The sequence below is a fragment of the Platalea leucorodia genome (assembly GCF_965183815.1).
Source record: "Platalea leucorodia genome assembly, chromosome: 9".
In the NCBI taxonomy this organism is placed as follows: domain Eukaryota; kingdom Metazoa; phylum Chordata; class Aves; order Pelecaniformes; family Threskiornithidae; genus Platalea; species Platalea leucorodia.
The window spans coordinates 33949909-33971844 of record NC_138831.1 but is presented as its reverse complement, the minus strand read 5'-3'; the positions used below and the strand labels follow the sequence as shown (position 1 = coordinate 33971844).

Here is a 21936-nt window from a genome sequence, read left to right as displayed (position 1 = left end):
CCCCCTTCCAATCTTGGGTCAGCTGTTTGGAAGTCAGTGCTGACAGAGCCAAAAAATACTCTGCTGTTCAAATGCAGGACAACCTTTGAAGGGTCCTTTCTGTAGAATTTCTATAGGTATACTTTTTTTCCTTTGTTACTCACTTGGCTTTTATTAGGTAGATTCGCATGGGCAGTGAGATCATTATCTTGCTGTGTTCACTTTAACAATAGCTAGACAATGTGGGTTATTTAAGTGCAGACACTGAAGTCAGACACACATATCCTGTATTTTTCAGGTCTTGCAGATTCAGCAGATCTTACAGGGCCTCCCCGTAATATAAAAGAAAAGTTTTTAAAAGTTCAGAGTGCCACCGTTGTATTTACTGGTAGAAAAACGACCTCAGAAGCTTTTTTGCAGCCCTAACATAAAAACCATTTACTAACCAGGAACTTGGCACAAGTCAAATGGTGTTAAAGTGAGCATATCCTGAAATGACCTCTAGTGCAAGGAAAAGATTTTCTGTAATCAGTTACAGCACTTTTGTAGTGCTCTCAGGAATTAAAGGTAAAATATTTGTGACTGGGTATGTATGTGTTGACATTGCAGTCAATGGAGCAATAAGCTATCTTAGATTTTTTGCACACTATATTTCTACCAGACTGCTCTCTGTTATTTGGTTATAAGTTATATGAGTTTTTGGAATAGAGGCACCTGAAAAATTCACATGAGAGAGCATTGTGTTGCTGCTGTGCATTTTGCAGCTTTCCGTCTGCTTTGGTCCTGCAGCCAGCTAGAGTATTCCTGGACAGCAAATACACAAGCAGAATGGGTATGCTAGTTATGTAGCCTTTACTGCCTTCAACAGTAGCTTTTAAAACTGGTCAAGGAGAGAGGCAGAAATCCTGACCACTTAGTTGCAGAGTAAGACCAGCTGAGGTACAGCAACCAAAAAGGATATATTGAGCTTTTTAAACTAAACAGCTGTCAGTATTTCCACTAGAGGAACTTAGAATGGAGCCAGCTGAGAAGGGTTAGAACATGACAGCCTAGTCCATGTTCAGATGTTTCCTGCAAAATTTTGCTGAAATAGTGAGCTGTTTGTTAATAGATCAGAGAAATACCTGTTTTGCAATTTGGGGGTAAATAAATGAAATTACATTGGTACAAATTTACATACTAGACTGGGGCTTTATAGATTCTTGCAAAACCTCACAGTGCATATGGGGCTTTCCTGTGTTCTTAATCTGGTAGTTTAGGATCCTGCTTATAACAAATATGAACAAGGATGCTGCTAAAATCTCACTGAACCAGAGACTAATTCTTGTTGTATATTGTAGGGGCTTACTAAATTTAAATTTGCAATTTATTTTAAATGCCAGCAGAAGGACTGTAGACTAGCATTAATATATGATTGCCTTGGCAGTTTTTGATTGTTCTGGCGATTGATATAATTTCCAAGACCAATATGAATTGTACGCAGCTTTCCTATGCATGCATGTGAAACTCTATTAGAGCACTGAAAGCCCCTCTAAGTCAGTGGAAATTTCCATTTGGTGTATATATGTCCATACAAGCAGTGCCAATAGAATGTTGGCAGATGGCTAGTCTTATTGTATAATAAATCCAGGGTGTATTTGCAAAGTATGTTTTTTAAATTCTCAGAACATGGTCAAAACAAAACTGAATTTCTTAGATACCCCAAAGGATTACATCTCTGCCAGAGTTCTCATTGATACATTTTTTCCTCTTTGTGCAGAGATGTACAGTATTTGCACCTTCCATTTCTCCCAACTTTCATCATTCTTGGAAACAACTCAATTCTTCTCACTAGCGTTTTAGAAACAGTGTTTCTCAGATTGGCAGCACATGCACCAAATTCTAGCTTAAATAGAACTGTATGAGCAAAATTATGAGCAACCAGAAAAACAAATGCTTTGCAATTTCTAGATGCCCCTACATAGTAATATTAGCATAAATACACCTATAAGAAATGGATTTAAAAGCTCATTTTTTCAACAAATGGCTGAAAAGATGTAGAATTTGGTTATGGGACAAAGCAATTCTATACCATGGGTTTAACAGATGCTATGGTGTGGATTTAATAGAATCAGTTTTACTTCAAGCTGTATGATATGAGAGGTAAAGACTCTCTGTAGCTAATCACCTACCCCTTGTTTTAAAAAAAAAAAAAAAAAGTCTGTCACTGTCCCTAATAAGGAAACATATTTTTTTTTAAGCACAGAACTTTGTGTTTCATTTGGAAAGAAACCACTTCCTCTCTGCACCACCTGCCAATAAGTTTTCAAATGGCAGACAGGTATGATAGCTGCCAGAGTTTGTAGAGGGCCTGAAACAGTAACTTTAAGAGGAGAAATGTCTTGATTCATAAGAGTGAGTTTTAACAGATGCTACTAAAGGGCATCTATCTATGGTATTCAGACCCATTACTTTCTGGTCAGCTTCATCTATATGTATAGATTCCCACATAATCTACAAACTCTTAAGTCCAGAGAACAACTGAAGAGAACTGTGATATTTACACCATAAAAATCTGTTTAAAACTGTTACAGTAAAAGGAAACTGTAGACATGTATCGCAACTCCTCTCTAATCCTGGTACGATGACGTAAGAAAGACTTCTGGAAGCACAGATATACTAGTGGGAGCATAGCTGAATGTTGCGGGAACACAATGCTACTCATGATTCATTCTACTATGGTTATATTCCACAGCTTGCTTAACACCTCATCTGCAAGTGAGTTCAGATAACACACAAGATCGGGGTAATTATCCATGCTGAAAGACTCTTTCACCATTTTTCTTTGTTTTCCTTCCAGCTTGAGTGAGTTTGTTGTGTTGGCATCTCCTTTCAATCTGTGGGACAATATCATTAATGGTACCATTTCATTGACCAAATCAGACATGATTTAAGCCAGCATCTGTTGGAGCTTAGAGTTAAATGTAGAAGTCTAACTTCTGAGGAGCTATTTTAATTAACAAATCTCATCATTGGTAGCTTTCAGAGGATGAGATCGTTGGGCAGGTTACAATATCATCTTTGCTGTGTGCACTGAAGTAAGCAAATATTGTACAACAGCTGGCACAAATGCATTACCATGAACCTTGTCCCAGACTTCTACAACTGGAAAACATACAGATGAAATATGTTTAGGAATATGATTGTCAGATACCTTATACTGTCTAAGTCGGTAATTTATGAAGCTCTCATTATATAATGCAGAGACAAAGCTGTAATGAGAAACAGCTTTTAAACACTGCTTGTCAAAGTACAGATGTTCAGCACCAGCATTTTCTAAGCAAAGTTTCAGGCAGTCCCCAAAGGGCTGTTCTTTTTTTTTTTTTTTTTTAAAAAAGAACAGAACATTTTGTCATTCTGTTTCTTATCCTAGCTTCAGTGTGTAGAATTGACCAATGTTTCTGGTAAGTGGTGTGGACTAAGCAAACATATCTTTTCTCTCCAAGTGTAAACTCTCACTTGACTCATACCATGAGATCCTGGATGGTGAAGGGCTATTCATTTTTAGATACTTTTTTGCTAACATTGCTTACTGGTGAAAAGCCATGTAGAACTCACCTGTTTTCTCTGCATTTCTGCATGTGATTTTTTTGAGCAGTGTTGCCTCTGTAGAAAACAATATCACTGACCTTATCAAACCAAGATCATCTCTGTAATGATACACTATTTTAAACCTACATCTTTGACTTGATACTTCCTTTTCTCTTCCCCATCATTTACAATGAGATTGTTTAGTAGGCTGCTGTTAATTCCTCAAAGTTTTAGGGCTCTGTAACATAAAAAAGAACAGTCATAGTTTAGCTCTTTCACTATGCTTGACAGGATAATAAGGATTTGAGTGCTTTTCCCCCTGTCAGTCTAACACCAAACTTCTCAGTGAAAGAATCCTTCTCTTCTTTTGTCCTTATCTTGACTGGTGTTCTTATAGATGGTTAATAGGAACATAATTCAATTTTTGTGTGCAATAGACTACTCCCTTTTGAATGTACAAATCACTAGATTATTTTTTGTCACTGAGGCAAAAATTACTAAAATTTATTTTTTGTCATTAAGAATCTAATAGGTTACAAACAACATCTGAGAGAATGCTATCTGGCTGGTGCTTTGCTTTTGTAATGAATTCTTGGAAAAGTAGCTATACTTTCTGAGGATATATTGTCCATATCCTGCTTTGTGCTGCTAAGGTTAGCACTTGTGGGTGAGTTACAGACTAATTATTTTGGAAAAGGGTATGACACCTGTGCTGAACTTCTGTGCATATGTTTGCTTGAAGTTTCTTTTCATGAGCCAACTCTGGTCTTGTGTATAGTGTACCCTTGGACACATCCAAGTTACACTTTACATTTGTGTATTATACATATACACCATAAACTGGATATGACCACTTGTTTGCAAGAGACTCAAACTCATTTGATATAAGCTGCGTTTTTTCTGATGTTAGCATAAAAATTGCTTTCTTAGATGTTTAGATTAATTTCTTGCAGAAAGGCAAGGAACTGATGTGATTGATACGCTTGATTGATAGTTTTTCTTCTTTGAATGCTTTGGAGGAACTGAGCTCCACTATCATTTGCAAAGAAATCCGAGTTACTGCATAACTGTTTTCTCAACTAAGTAGTTGTAAAGAGGCTGTAAGTTTCTCATGGTTGCTCTGCAAGTTCTGTGGCGTTCCCTTTATGAAGAAATCATTGTGTTAGCACACTTTTCATTTGCGTACATTCGTTGCACTTTCAAGGACAAACACAGTAAGAATAACAGTAACTTCCACTGCACAACTGTTTTTCACTTGGAAATCAGACCACCTATGGGTTTTTTAGTATCTAATTTTTTTATATATATATATAAACAGTCCTAAGTTCCTGAGTCAAGCTTGTGTTTGACTCTTCTGATTATAAAACACAGTTGCGTTACCATCTGTACAGAACTCCACTGACACAGCAGTCATCAGTGAATAATCAACTCTAATCCTTCCAACTTCTGTGTTACTTTCAGTGTGGACGTTCCTTGTGTCCAGTTGCTTCTCCCATGTATTATGGCATGGGAACAGGCCCTAGCTGCCTCACCCAGACTGGTGAATTTATTCTCTTAACAGCATTTACAGCCTTGAGTAACAGAACAAAGAGGTTACACTGAAAAGGTGATTTACAAATGTGCATCTATGAGCGTGCAGACAGCATTGTGTATACAACTTTACAGTGCTGGGGTTATGTATCTTCTGCAAAAAATGGTAAACACATGGTTGTTTGTGTGCAGTGTAATGATATATCATTTTTCCTGAGACCAAGATTTTCTCTTATTTGTCCATTATTCACAAAGAGTAAAAATCCTAAACTTGAGCTGTAAAAACTTTTTGAAAGAAAATAGAAACAAGTTTCAAAGAATTGGCTGAAATTCAAGGTCAAAGTACTTCGAGCATCATAACTTTTGTAGGAATAATAATAAACTGTCCTGTTTGGCGCTGTCAAGCTGCAACAGCAATAGTCGAATCATCTCAATCCCCGAAGCTAAGTCAGGATACAACACAACTCATGAAGTTGCAGTTCCTGTTTTCTTTGGGCTTATTTACAGCCAGTCTGTTGTAACAGAACCTCCTGATTACTCAAGTTTATGAACCTTGTAGCTCTGCATACTGCAATTCCTGAATCCCAGCCCGAGACCCCTCATGGCTGCCAGAGTTGTGCTCAGCAGGAGCTAGGAATATGGACAGGAAGTCAGGTTCAAATAATGTTGTAGTTCCCAGAGTTAGGACTAGATTGACCAAGAGTCCAAATGGAAATAAGAACAGCTGGGAATTTTTATGATCTTTTTCAAAGTAAAAATTATGTCCTCTGCATAGGGTTTTGGAGCTAGCCTGCAGACTTACATGGCAGGGATATCTTTTAGAATTTCATAGTAATAGTTCAAAATAATGTGCATTTCCTATTATATTTCACAGAACTTTTCCATCACAGGAAGCTTCTCCTGAAAAATCTTTGGCCACAGTAAAATCCTGTATTTTGCAGAGTATTTCATTAGCCCCTCTGCTTTGGGCATGCAAAGTGTGGTCAACTAATGTCCTGCATACACAAGGAACAGGTGCACCATCTCAAAAAGCCAGAAAGGCCAGCAGGTTTCCTCTCCTCACCCAAAAGAGCAGACCTATTAGAGAGCAGACCTGCTCACTTCTTAAACGTAGCGTAGCAGAGCATGAATAAAAGTGTCTAAGGCACTAGTAATTTATGTTTTGGCAAGTAATAGGGATCTTCCGTCTACAACTTGTCTACCTTTACAGCAACTGCATTTTTACATGAGATGTGTGACCTGCAGAATTCAGAACTAAGGAATCCCTCACACAGTCAAATGGTTTGCATGTCAAGAGGCTTTTAAAGTGCTTATAGAGAAAATGGTGGCTGCTAGGCAGCCCTTCTAGCATGATTCATATGTATAAACCACATTCTGTAGCGAGACATAACTGGTTTTAACCCTAGACTGTTCTGTGTAGGCAAGCAATGAAGACATGGGCACAGCATGCAAGGGAAAACAGAGTTAGAGTTGATAAAGAGGCCATGCTTGTATATATGTATAATTTCATATATTTCAAAATAGTAAAGATGTTCCTTTCATTTCTACTTTGAAAAAGGAAAGTATTGAAAGTATTGAAAGTAGTATTTCCTTTTGAAGAAAGGAATCCAGTTGATTTCTGTATGTGAGTACATGATGAGATAGTCACTTCAAAAGTAGAGAGAGGTGTTTTCAAAATTATCTATACAAAGATACCCTTGACAAAGCTATCTTTGAAATATGTCTGTGTTCTACTTAGGATCTTAGCTTTTCAGTTATGTTTCACATCCAGAGTCATACTCACATAATTGGCTCCTGGCTTGTACTCCTCCACAACCACGTACTTCATTCATTCATTTCCAGCACTCACCATGGCCTCTCTCCTACGCCATGACCCCACACGTCAGACACAGCTGGTGAGGCTAGACTCCCTAGTGAACCTGCAACCAGCTGTCCTGCAAAATGATCATAAAACGTGGAGAGATCGCGGGAGCTGAGCTGCACCTAGGGTGTGTTATACTGTGGGTGTTAATGCTCAGAGAAACAGTGCTCTAGCAGTGATGCTCCTCTGTTGCAGTCTAATAAAACAGCCTCTTCTGTCACATGTTATACCCCTCCTCTATGTGACTTGTTGGTGCCTGAAGTCTTGCAGGCTTAGGGGTAAGTTGCTTGGCAAGTCTATCTAAGGAGGAACGCTAAGGGAATCTCCTTGCAACATCTCATTAATAACCATTTATTTCTATTTTGTGTAGAATATGGCCAAGGTGGTAATGCATACTTTCAGAAACAGCTTGAGACATTGGATAGGAGCCTGATTTTTCAGAGAACTGGGTGTACATCCCTACAGGCTCACTCCAGTGATTAAAACATTAAGACAGCCAAATTTAAAGGACAACATAAGGAGTGATAATTGTTGAAAACCTTCTCTTATTTATTTTCTGCTTATATTTGAGAATGAGGCCTAGATGTGTGTGTGCTTACACACATTTGTAGTTTTAAAGAATTAACACATAGAAAAGACTGAAAACCAAGCTGAAACTAGAAAGGACCATGTAACTGGTGCTCTTTTTTTCTTTTCATACAGTTGTGGTTGAAAGAGACTGCTAGATGGGGAGATGCAAAATAAACAGGGAAGGTATTGTTGGAATAGAACATACAAATGAGACTTGCAAGAGCTGAATGTTGAACTGCAAATATTGTCTTTTCTAAAAAGTTGACCTGCTTTAAAAGTGAGCACATTAGAATATGAGTACACCTGTTATCATAGAATCTGATTCCTTTATTAAAAACAATAACCTGAATCCTGGTTTAAACAGGAAGTGTAGCTTTACAGTCTGGGCAGAAGATTTTCTGAAGCGTATGCAATGGGTTTATGCATGCCTTGAATGGTAGCTGCCTGGTGTCAAGCAATAGACTTACTGCTTGATTATCAGCCCATAAAACTACTTTCCAGAGCTGCCTGTTCCCTGAAGTTGGATGCTCCATATGGTCATTGGCTGATGCTGCTCATAAACTACTTCAGCACCACCTTGTTCTCTGGCACAACAATCCATCCAGAATGAGAATAAAAATAAAAGGAAATTCCCACTCCCTCTCTCCTCCACACAGTTGCAATAAACTCTCAGTATCAGATTTTTCACTCAGCTTTACAGCTTTAGCTGTACTTAAAAATGCTGAAGTCCCATGTTTCATGCATGCTGTGTTACTGTGAGGTTGTTGATTAAACAGTTCAAAAGTTCACAAAGAGACATTTCACAGTTAGAGCCAAAGGCAACTTTACTAACTTCTGTTTGCTTGGCTTCTAGCAAAATGAAATCTTATCCTGTCCCCAAATCCTGGGAGATGCTGTGCACATAAAATGTTGTAACTTACCCACAATGTCTATTCATGCCAAAGTATGTGGACTTCAGTTGGAGGCAGATGACATTCAACATCTTCCAGAATTCAGATAAATAGAGTACAGGTTTCAGTTTAGATGAATAAACCTTTAGTCTGTTATTTTGCATAGCAGGACAACCTTTCATTAATTTGATAAGCTTTGCTTTTACAAGCACTTTTCTGTTTTTAGTAGAATAGAATAATAAAAAAATCATTGATAGGTCAACAGAGAAAAGACTGATTCATGGGGTCATATGATTCCTTCTTTGCAGTTATTCACGCAAGTGCTGGGTAAAGCTCATAGAGCCAAAGTTTCACAATTTCAGCATGAATTCACCCACAATTCACACCAGATGAATATAGTTTGTCATTACTTATTTAATTGCTCTCCCACTTAAAACATTTCAATTCTTATACCAGAGATCAGGAACATTACCATGCAAATTTTTTATGAAAGCCACCACAAAAATTATTTGTGAGGTAGACTTTCATTGAAAGCAGTCCAAACTACTACAGAGGTAATTTCTGTGTTCATCATACAAACAGGGATCGTTTGTGATGTTTCAGTTTGATTTCAAACATTCTTGCAATACAAGCATCTGCAGGTTCAAGTTTTTAGGTTTGATCTAAGTTCCTACCTCCCACAGTAAGACCATCTAAGTAAGCTAACTAGAATTTTCCAACAAGGACTAGATAACAGCATTTCCAGGTAGAGAGAGAAGACCCTTGGGTTGTTAGAAGAGCAAGGAATAACCTGTGTCCTGCACTGAAGGCTGAGGAAAGATAGGTCATTGATCAAAAAAGGAGCACATTGATCAAAAAAGGAGCACAGTTATCTGTGGAGATACATTCACAAGAGAATCTCCAAAGAAGCAGTTACGACATTTAGAAGTCATTTTTGGTTCCTGCCATTTGACCCACGAGTACCTACTGGTTAATTCTGCTACGCGTGTAATTTCTCTATATAAAGACCACATCCTTGAGAATGAATGGCTTGACAGTTAGCCTGTCAGCTCTGTTGGGATATAATCCTGGGTTTCAAGAACAGGTAGCACAGACTGGAAGAAGAGGGAGAAATGCCCTATAGTGAGCATGTAATCTTTTTTTCCACTGTAAGAGTGGGCTGGAGAAAGACAGGATGCCAAGGAGTGTAATACTCTTTAGAGCTCCCATGGAGTTGCTAACAGTCAGATGTCTGATCTGGAGCTGTTTTGAGTTTGCAGAGTGGGCTGGGTAACAGAGTGAGCAATTCTGAGGTAGCACAGGAAAGATCCAGACAGCAGTTTGTAATGGAAACCTTGTGTTTCTGTTGGTACCTTAACTACACATTCCCTGTAGACGCATCTGGTTCAGTTGTGTCAGCTATGGATAAGATTTTTTTTCCTCCTGGAGGAGAGAGAATCAAGTCTGAGGAGTTTTCTTTCTTGGCTTCAGTTGCTGTCTGCATAACATTTTCATTAATCACCTTATTTGCTCTAAAAGAGGGTGAGTGGTGCAGCCGAAATCATCAGCTTGTAGCAGACAACAAATCAGCATGCTAGCATGCTAGAACAGAAGTAACACGAGACTGCAAATGACTGAACAAGATCTCAGTCCAGCATATATATCCATCAAGGTCCATATTATTACTTTCCTTTTCAAGTTTTAACTGGACTCATTTGATAAAAACACTGTGTTTATTATTACGTGCATTTGGAGAGCCCTTCTCTAGTCCCTTGTCACTTTAAAAGGTTTGAATTGGCCCATTAACATGACAGAAAAAGAAGAACAAAATCCCACATACCTTCATTGATATTAGTCTCTGTTATGTTTTAATAAGGCAGACTTCTCTGACCTACATTGAAGACACAAACTTTGTATGTAAGGAATGAAGAAAGCCCCTTAAACAACAAGTTTTTGGCTCAAGGCAAGAATTCTAGGCTGAAATTCCTTCGGTGGAGTGATGCAATAGGTCAGATTTGCCGATTAGCACTTACATCTTTTGGTTTTGCAACCCCAGGATTCTTTTGAAGTACATTTATTAAAAAGTATAATTGACCAATGGAAGAGGAAGAAAATCCCCCATCTTTTAGTTTTGTCATTCAGTAATACCCAGATGTGTTTAGAGGCTCTATTTACGGTGTTTCTTTCATTTTTTTTCTATTCACAAGAGAGGTTTTGATAGTCATCCTCCTTTCTTACATTCATAGATCTGAGTAGAACAAATTAGAGAAATATAGTAATTAAAAGGCTACTGTACCCCAGAGTTGCCCTCTCAGAGTCCCCAGTTCAGTGTGGTTTGGAAATGACACATAGCTAAGACACATCTTCCTCTCCCCAGAATTAATCACTTCATCATTTCACCATAACACAGTTTAATTATCTTGCGTTTAAGTGCAAAGTCAAAGGGTCAGCTATTGATCTCCGTTCCTGGAACAAGCCACAGGAGAGACAAAATCAAGTGGAAGTTGCTGCTCTTTTAAATTAGTGGCATTTCAGCTGTTTTACTGAGCACTAGTCTAGGATTTAATGCCTCAGAGATAAGGAGACCCAGTAAGAGTTTTAGGCTTACTGAACAGAAATCACATACAGCAATTGCAGGTGCTTAACTTTGACAGAAAACTCAACATTTAGTTTGTATTATTTTAGAACATAAGCTCTTTGATACTGAGGCTGTTGCCTTTCATTTTTCAAGAGTTAGGCCTGTCAGACTTTACTCAGTAAAAGAGCATTGTTTACTCATAGATTCCAGCAGCAGAGGGAAAAAATGCTGGTTTTATAATAGGATATGGCAAAAGTCCATGTAAACAAAGGCACTGCACTTAATGGAAGCGCGATTGATAGAAGTGATTCCTGTGGAGCAGACAGGGTCCATTCGAGTCTGCACACTCACCTAGACATGGAAGTGGTCCCTGCTAGGTAGGATAAGTTACCAACCTCATGGGTATCCTAATGACTCAGATGTTCCTCCCTTCTTAGATGGAAGGTCTCCATTTTGGTTGTGCGTCAGAACTTTTGGGAAAGAGAGTGAAACGGTGCATGTTAAGCTTTAGAGTTAAGACAGAATCAACAAAAGAACAGCATTAGATCACAATGATAAATCCGTATAGAACTGCAAGGAGATTTATACATTATCTTTGAAATTGCATGCATTGTAAACACCATCTCATATAATCATGTAACATCATTACCATTTTTCTGGCTGATAGCTTCCTACCATTGTAAGAGGTAGCTGAAGTTTTGACTACTCACAATTTTACAGACTAACATTTATTGCTGTACCGACAGGGCATTTAAAGTGTACATGCTGTCAGTGCAGTCACATAGCAAGACTACAGCAAATATGACAGAAACCAGTCAAGAGAAATACTATGTATGTGGATTTTGACAAGGCCATCTAGAAGATATAGCAGTAACACAGTTGCTACCACAAAGTTGTGCATTGTTTTTTCTAGCCATCAAAAGAAAACTTTACCTGCCCTCTGAGACGTGGGGAACATCTTTCATGTTCATTATACTACTGTGAAGAGAAAACATACATATGCATCTCTTTCTTACCTGACATGGCTAACTTGAATACCCAAGGTATTAATGAGCAAATTTATATCCAAGAAGAATTGCTCTTACTGCATTTGTATATGATCAGTAACTCCCCCAGAAACACTTTGCTAAGAACATCACAAAAAGTGAAGAGGTAAGTACCACACCCAATGTCCAGCTTACTGAGGCATCCTGGCCTTCAAGTGTACAACATACAGCACTACGCCGGGTCAGGAAATGGAAGAGATGGAAGCTTGCTTTGTTCACTGACCTAGGCTAGAGAGGATTCCTCCTTCCTTTCATCTCTCCAGTAAGAGGGGTGAAGCCAGGCGGCATTTACAGCAGCTAATCAATGCACACTAAAGACATGGTATAAATGGTAAAAGTGATATTGAGTTCCTAGTTCAAACTTAGAGTATTTGCTCCAGGAGAGTTTTCATTGAGACTGCTATGATTTATAGTTCTAGAAGTGGCCAGGGGCATACTTTGCAACCACATGGGCTGACTTTACTGTAAGGCCACAGAATTTCACCTGCAAGCCCTTTCCTATTGTCTCTTTCACTCTTCTCTCTTACTCTCCTGTTTCTTTTAACTATGCTACATTTCAGACTAGTGAGAAAAAAAGATGACTGGAATGGTGACATTTGTCTGACACCATACTTTACAGCCATCTATTTCCTCTCTGGTTTGCAACTAACCTTATCTACAACCTCAAACACAACACAGCTCTGACTAAAGAAAGCAATATATTAATAACTATTTTTTAAACGAGAGCATTCTCTACAAGCTTAGGCACAAAGCAAATGAAGACGTATGTGGATTATACAATCATCAGCTGCTTGGAGAGGCAAGAATATAACCTCATTATATGTGAAAGAAACAGTTTGGAGCTCTGGGCAAGGAAGACTGGCATGGAATAGAGGTAGCCTTGCTGTGAAACCCCATCATGCAGAGTGCTGTGGTGGATGTGCTGAATAGTTCACCTAGTATGTATTTTTCAAATAGGTAAACAATGCTGACATACAACCTTGCTGTTTCACAGATGATTAGCATATTCAAAGGCATCACTTGTGTCTTACTGTTAGAAATAAATTACAAAGAAGAGAAGGGAGAGAATCAGGTGTTATGCATTAAATATTTTCATGGAATCACAGCAGTATATGTATAAAGATATTATTTAGAGCTGTTTTGCTAAATTTCAGTGCTTGAGATACCAACAAGAATAATGTTTCTTTACCTTCTTGTCATGGCTTCTAGGAGTTTTATGATGGGAAGCTGGGGAGGACAAGGATGCCCTCATCTCCCTTCACTAAATGAACTCCCTTCATTTTGCTAGTCGTTGCAGATAGCCCGTGATCCTTGGTTAGAAGAACCATGAGGAATCTCTAAGCCATAGGAGTGTTTTACATGTATCTCTGTTCTCTCACTTTCACTTTCTCAGCCTTTAGTTTCAGAGTTGTCTTTCTGCTGGCTTTTCTATTCCACTGGATTCTACTGATGCATCAAATTGAGTCATCAGATGCAAACATTCTTACCTAAGTGATGAGCATATGACTAGGTTAATTAATTATTCAGAAAGTTATAAAAGCACCTTTAGTTCAGTGCTTTATTCAGCTAATTCAGCGTCTGCTAAAGTACCTTTAAATACTTTTGTTACTTCTAATAAAGAGGATGTATTTCAAAGATTTGTCTCTAGATATCTAGACCCAATCATAAAAGGAAGGAATCTTGAAAGCTAAGCTCACCTTAGAGATTTTGTATCTGATTGTGTTTCAAGAGAAAAACTCTTGGACATATTTAACACACACAAATGTAACTATGTTCACACAGTCCCGGTTTTGATGTAGTCTGTATAATTGACTTCAGAGCTTCACAAGTCCCTGGCCTAGTGCAACTGATTTTTTGGTAGTTTCAAAAGAGGAAGGAACATACAAGACAGGGAGGGGTTGTGTAAGGAAGCGAGACGAGATAAAGCGTGAACTCTTCAGAAACAAGGAAGTGACAAACTAGAGAGGAGAAAGCCTAATATTAGCGATGACAAGTGTTATGTATCTTAGTACAAGGGTACAGTAAAACAAGTAGTGTCAGACTCTCAGTGCTCAGGTCTACAGACACAGATGTGAACTTCAAACTTTAGGAATTCCTAAAGGTTTTTTTATGACTTTTTAATGGTCTTCAATTGATGGGAAATAATTTAATTTCTCAGTTGCCCAGCAGGATTACCTAATCTTTAGAGTACTCTCTAGCAGAGAAAGCGAGCCTACAATGTAAACGTAGCTAGAGAGAAGAAAACCAAATACAACTCACTCTGTATCCATGGAACTGTAACACTCTATATCAGTCTAGAGAAGATAATAAAAATCTATGTTTGGAAAATATCCTTGGTTTTTCTGGCATGGACTTTGGGTTGGTTGCTTCTTTGCCATGCCAGTAGTGCATCTTTGTACTTTTTGAAGGGAGAACTCAAAACAGACACAGTGTTCTGAAGGGCTCCGTTACTTACCAACAGTTTGAAAAATTACTCAGGAGGACAAATGTAAAAGGAAACTAAAGCAGCTTAGCATAACACTGGAAAATAAGTTTCTTGTACTTAAGATGCTGTAGGGAATCACCTAAGACTCCTTGGGCCATGCTGCAATGATAGAGGGCATATTCTCAGTCACATTCTCAGTATAGATCTAAAATCTATTCCAAGATTTCTCTACAAAGGGGAGGATAGAGTTTCATGGTCCTTATACTTGGCTGGTTAGCCTACCCTTGTTGGCTGGTTTTGAAAATCTATTGTGCTTATAAACACGGGGACTCCAGTGGAAGTTGAAAGCACAGATGAAATTGTTTCCCATAGAAGATCAGGTCTCCAGTTAGTCACCTAATAAAAATGTCAGGCATTTAATCTTCATGGAGGGAAAGCTGCCCGAAAATGTTAATGAAGAATATTAACAACTTTGCATTTCTTTATTAGTAAGAACTATACAAACTATATTTTTGTCAAACAGTTGTTCACTGACAAGTAGCCTTTTATGAAGAAGAGAACTATATGACAGTTAAACTCAGCAAATAGGCTGATTTTTTTTAATTCAGAGAAGTTGTGATAGTGTGTTTCTGTGATTCATTTGAGATTAACATTGTCATTGTGTTGAAAATTGTCCCCAAAGCTAAAGGAATTAAAATAGTGTTACAAAAGAACACCCTGAAAGAAGTAAAACATTTTGGTCAACCAAAAATAAAAGCACTATGGGCTTCTTGGTTTGCTGAATTCTTCTGCAGTTCAAAGGTTTTTTTTTAATTTTTCAATTGAGCAGAAAATAAATTATCCACATAGCTCTAGCCTCTATTTCACTGTTTCATTCAAAACCTTAGCAAAGGATGTAGCAATATTTCTTTTTATTAAATTTATGGCCATTTCATTTTAAAGCCAATTTGCTTTAAGATTTATTTTCCAGATCCTGCAACATAACTTTCAGCTACTTGCTGGTTGCTTGTGTGAACCAGTCTGGAACTAGGCTTCAGCTGGGAGTGGAACACCAGAGCTTAATGTACTGAATACACAGTGATGCACTTCAGCAGAGATAAAGTAAGAACTGAACAGGAGTCAAACATGACTTAACATGGTAGGCAGAAAATGACTTGGCAAAGATAACAAGTTCAAATTTCAGATTCTTAATTCACTGTGCAAAAATGCAGGATAAAAAACATCAGTATTTTAAAAGTGCTAAGCTATAGAAACTCACACAGACACAGCAGTTCAGCTTGGGCATCCCAGTTTGAAAAGGGATTCAGTAAAGCCATTGAATGCATATTTTAGACAACAGAAAGATTATGTGATGGAGTATCCTGAAAAAAAAAAAAAAAACTAAAAAGGCTAGAATGATTCTGCCTTGACAAGAGAGAAGCAAATGTGGCTGGTAAAAATACAGTAAAGTAGCTAAAATTATTATAAACTGAGATTTAAGATCTGGCTGACATTATTGAACAAGTTTGAAATAAAGGCCTAGAATATAGCTGATAGAATGTAATCTGTTTAAAAAAAAAAAAAAAAGGTTGTTTCCATTATGGTGAAAGTGAGTGGTAATATTTTTAAGAAGGACCAGATAGCTGCATGGAACATACCAAATCAGTTATTTTGGGTTTTGGGCAGACCTGACTGTGGTTAAGGCTAGGGGAGGAATTTTGCACTACTTACTTACATTTCTCCGGCATTGTAGCCATTATTATAGTATCTGAACGTGGGTTCATCCTTTGCTATTTGAGTTGTTCTAGTTAGCTGTGGTTATACAGCTAAGTCACATGGTGTAATCTGTGCTCCCAGATGGAGCAATACAAGCACTTCCAGAGCAAACGGTAACACACATTCACTTAAAATGTAAACTTGCCACTTGGAAATTCCCCTTTCAAGAAATATTCATATATGTCTAAATAACTCAATGAAAATGTTAAGGTACAAAAATAAATAAGAATTTAAATAATGGATATTATGGTAGCTGTTGCAGCTCCTGCCCAGTAGTAGTTTCCTGTGCATGCAGAAAACATAGGATCCAATAATTTATCAATTTAATGACTGGATTTGGTAAGATTAAAATAAAGATGCCCACACTTCAAAGTCAGGTTGTACTTGATGCCTGGGTCCATGCCTGCTGGAATCTCAGAACTCCAGTTCCTAAAAAAAGGTCACATCACAGATAATGGAAATAGCAGGAACATGTCAGCAGGTACTAATGCAACCTAGCTCCTTGTTGCTGTGGTCCTAGGGGCTTGGGGGAGCATTATGTCCCAGTGTCTAATAATGTGTGAACTCTGACTGAAGCTTTTCTTGGATTTAGGCATTCATATCACACTCTCATATTGGGTTTCTGGTGTCTAGTGACAGTCAGATTCACCCTGTAACTTTTCTTTTCACAGAGAACATTACTAAAGCTTCCTCATTTTCCTGGAACTAGTCAAGCTTAATGTTGCTGAATTCACTACCTCTGTTAGATATGGTCGAAGGTAGCGGAGACATTCAAAAGCTGTTAGACAGACACACAAAAGCAGATACAAAAAACACGATTGCATTTAGCTTGTTTGGTTATGAGATGTCACCCCCAAAATCATTCATTTTAAACTAACTGGTTTCAATTTATAGGAATTTGGAATTGTGAGGATTTGGAATTTTTTGATCCCTTTTTAAATACTCAATAAAGAAACCACCGTTTGTCTGACATCAAAGCTGTGCATTACTCTCTCTCTTGCACTCAGAAGGTTAAGGGCTTGTTTTTTGGCTCTGCAAAAGGGCTTGTTTATGAACATGAGAATAAGAAAAATGAAAATATTCGTAAATACCTATCAGTGCTATTGAATGATGACCTTTTCTCTTTTTTTTAAATAACAGCAAGTCTCAATAAACATAGTCTGCTTGGCTGAATGTTTTTTCCCAGGATAGCGTTTCCTCTCTTGGAGGAAGGCTGCTTCAGTCACATCTCTATTTAACTGTCTGCCCCTCATCCTCCCCACCCAGCCTGCTGATCTGTGTTTCCAAATATACCCTTAATTATGTATATGAAAATGTAGAAATACAAGAATAGCACACAGTGGCATGTTCAGGTTTCTAATCTGTTTTCATAACATCATACAATGCTGTTCTGCAAAGCAGCAGAACAGATTAAAGATCACAGAAAATTGTTTCTGGCTTACTGTTTCTGGTTTTGCAGGCACTTGTGGAATTCCCAGAATACAAATTTCTTTGTTACTGCACGGCCTTGGCGTACGCTTGAAGATAATGTGCAGAGCTCCTACATGAGTTAAATTGAAAAAATAGCCCCCAATATGTGGTTTGATTTAATAATACTCTAATCTGTACAGCAGTGGATATCACATTTCAAATGGTACAATTGCCTAATCTTCGCATTGTAATTCTGAAAATGGCTGGTATCACAGGTGTCTCAACCTGTTTTGGCATTTCAGTCATCAGTAGGTTACTTTGTAAGCATGCTCAGGCCTACACAGTACTTAGTGTCATTTTAATTGCTAGTCAAAAGCTGGATGTTATACAGATGAACTGGTGAAACAGGAAGCAGGTTACTCCAGGGTCTGTACGGGAGTGTCACTGTATAGGAAAGGAGTCCTTAAAACTATACGTGGATTGGGGTAAAGTCAAGAGTGCACTAAAAGTATGGTACAAATTAAGCTCAGTAGACATCAGATCTGGTTCCACCATCTGTTTAGTTTTTGTTTCCCATAACTACATATAGTTGCCTCAATATATATAATGATTGACAAATATAGAATAATACAAAGGACCTCTATATAATATCATAAGAACAGGCTGGCTCTACTTGCTTCTGAATTCCTTCCAGCAAGAGAGAAGAGAGATGCATTTTTTTAATGCTGTTTCTATAGCCCAGGCAACTCTACAGTTCCTTTGGCGATCTGCTCTGGCAGACAATAAGCAGCATGAGTAGCTAGGTCTGTGCCACTGAAATGAATTCAGAAGTCAGTGCACCTGCAGATCTCGCGCGCTTTTACTCAGTGAGCACTGCAAGTTTCTTAATGCAGCTTTACACACATTTTTTTTCTTTGGACTGGGTGGAGTTCAGGAAGAAGCCAAAAATGTTCTTGCTTGTGTAACTTTCAGTTAAGATCAGTTGAATTGAATTCTCGAATGTGATGTTTTTCCATCAGCTTGTGTAACTCTAAACACAAGTTATGTGATGTCATGTGCTCAGACAGAGGAGCTAGAGAGGTTACAGTTTAGAGGGATTTGGAACATGGAAATCCAAACCTATTGAAAATTGAAAAAAAAAAAAATTACAATATTCCTTATCTTTTAAAGGCATCTCTTGCCTGCCTCTCTGAGGAGTAAAGAAGCCTGAGCTGCTTTTTGATTCCTTTATTTTCAAGCATCTTTATCTTCTGGACACTTACCTCTCTTTGAGACCTGCTAGTAATGCTCATAATGCACAAAAATACTGCCGCTGCCAAGGCATAGCGTTAAGACTTTCAATATACACATTCACATGCTTGACATGTTTCCTGCCGAATTTAAGATATTTGATAACATTTCCACATTAATTTATAGGATCAAATTCTGCAGTCATTGTATAAAGGTAAAATTCTGATTTCAGCATTGCCTGAGATGAAGCTTTATTGTGTTGTGTACAGCCACTTTAATGGTGAAAGCTCTTTGTTGAGTACAACATGTCCATGGGTTACTGCTTATGCAAGAAAGTTGTACTGTGGCTGCATGTTCCCTAATGAGATTAGGCAATCAATTAATATAATCTCTCGTTCTGTTCATTGCTTTACTGCCAGTAAAAGGACATTTACATAACTTACCTGCACAGGAAACCACATCCCTTCTGTTTGAGAGATGAGACTGATGACAAACTGAATTTCCACATGTGGTTTTGGAGCAGCAGCTAGGTCTTGCCTTAATTAATACCCCGCAGCAACTTTGTTCCAGAATGTGTACTAATTTTTTATGAACAATAATGACTCTCGTATCTTCACACAAGGCATCCAGCATTTCCTCACAATACAGCTTTTCTTTGAGTAGATATTGCTAAACCTCAACAAAGCTGAGAAGCACTCTAGAGAACTTACTACCACTACTAGAGTGGTGCCAGCTGTGAGAGAGTATATGGAGGGGAAAACCACTTGGCCAAGAAACTTAAAGGGAACTACCAAGAAGATATCAAATCAAGACTAGAGAGGACTGAGGGGAAAAAATAGTTTCTAGGAAAGAGGAGAACAGGGGACAGTACAGAAATAATGGAAGAAAGGCCACATTTCTTTGGCTTAGCACCCAAATCATCACCACCATCATCAACAACATCAAATCAGGCAGGTGAGTAGGAACCTGAATATTCTCATACCTTCAGCACCTGACTGTTAGTGCTGGGTAACACAGATCTTCCACAATCCCGCTCCAGAACCTCTTCTCTCATTAGGAACTGGACTGTCGTGCCTACTGCTGGCTACCAAATGTTAGACATAGAAAAGAGCAGCTGATGCCATGCTAACTAATCAGCAGAAAAGGTACCATTTTCTTTGTGCTTCATAGTGTTGTCAAGAACAGAAGCAAAACATTGCATGTTAACTCTTACCTTCCTCGTCTGAAAGCAGTCATTTCATGGGACAGTCTTTCTAGTGAAGAACATTTGCTGACACCATTTGTAATGAAAACAAACACAGAGAAAATTAACTTGGGCAACAGAAGCATCCAAAGGCCATTGCCTTACCAAAAAAGATGCCATAGCTCAGGGATGAGAAACTTTGATTCTGCAGGCCAGATCCAGCTGTCAGACTATGTCTCATTGCCCTTCTTCCCCAGGGTCCCAAAGTCCCCATAGAAGTATATCGGTCGTATGACCAAAACATAGGGAGAAGACCAGTGAATCTGGTCACACAACAGGGATGACTGGCATGTCCCACCACAGGCAGGAGTGTATCTAACAACAAATGACTGGATACATGACAAACATAGCCAAAATATATTTGTTTCCCATTTGTTTCACATTTCTATCAGCAGACTGAGAGATGAGTCCCTGACAGTTTGCAGAAGGCTGAGGAGGACATTGAATGGATTTGCATGGGGTTTTTAAGCGACAAAACTACATCCATTAAACCAGCTGGGGCTGTTTTTAGTCTTAAAAAAGTTTGTGGGGCCCTAAGTTTTTTAGGCTTTAGTTCAGGGGAAGCCAACTGAAAGCAGTCCTGTTCGTCTTAGCCACCTTTTGCAGATCACTTAGGAGGTGGTGTTCATGGTTCGCCATATGAAAATCTCCCTTGTGTACAGATACAACCATTGCATTATGCATTGTAGTTATAGGTGTAACTGATGAAATCCACAAAATGTGTTTGAGAAGAATTGGTCTAATGAGCCTTGGTCTTTCTCCTAAATAATCAAGGAAACATCAGGGACACTTGTTTTCTCCATGTTCTTGAACAAAGTCCTATTTAAAAAAAGAATTGCATGTCTGTTCATTGAGACACTATTTGAGATTTGGCTGAAGTATCTCAGAGGCTTCATAAACAGAGGGAAAAAGAATCTACAAATCTCTTTTTCTGAGGAGGTGCCTCCTAAGTAGATCCCGGAGATACATGTTATGGCCAAATCTGTGAATTTAAAACAGATTATTGGCTGGTTAGATTGAAGGCTGGCTGGGGTCATTTTTGCTATCAGACAATTTTAGTTAAGGTGTATTGAATTTCTCTAGGAGGCTAATTTATTTATTTATTTCCTATTTGGTGTAGTGTGTGGAGAACTTTTGTTTCTGATTTTGGCACAGGATTTTTATAGCTCTCTGGGCCTCTTGAACTGGCTGTTCAGCATTAGAAAGATTAAGATTAGTGCAAGGAGGAAGTTATAAAAATTACAACTACAAAAAATGCTAAGTCGGGTAGTCACAAAAGAATAAGATGTTCTAGATTAGTAACAAATAAAGAATATGCGATGTTCAGACTCAGTGACAGTAAGAACCAAACCAATATACAGAAGTAGTAGACAGCACATTTCATGATTTGATGGTTTCATTTTTAACAAATGGAGAAACTAAGGATGGAAACAAATAGTACAAGTTGCCGAAGGCTATGCAGCACATCAGTGGTGAAGCTGGGAGTATATTCCAGATACCCATCTACCCAACAACGCTACTTCTGTCTGCAACCTGTGCTCACCTCCAGTGCTCGAGCTTGTCAGGCTGCACACCTACCACAGTGCCCAAGCGCAGACCTCCAGCACAGCCATGCAATGGCACGAGCATCTGTCCCTGTGAGAGATGTTTCCCATGTCTGAGATCTGTTGAGAAGTGCAGCAGGTCAACAGACTGCTATTTCTTTGAGCTCACTGGTCACTGGTCCTACCTTAAGCATAATAGGTCATGGGTTTTAGGTTAGCTATTGATGGAAGGCTGCTACCTTCAGTGTGGCACATTTACCTAGTTGAAATACAGTGCTCCCTGCCTCAATTCTAAATGAGACCTAAGGCAGTGAACAAGAGAAACC

The 21936-nt window shown here is 38.4% G+C and overlaps 1 protein-coding gene across 1 annotated transcript in view; it reads left to right on the top strand.

The window, feature by feature from the left end:
• Positions 1-21936, top strand: part of KLF13 (KLF transcription factor 13) — a 36677-nt gene that overhangs the window by 8628 nt on the left and 6113 nt on the right. The window lies entirely within an intron of this gene.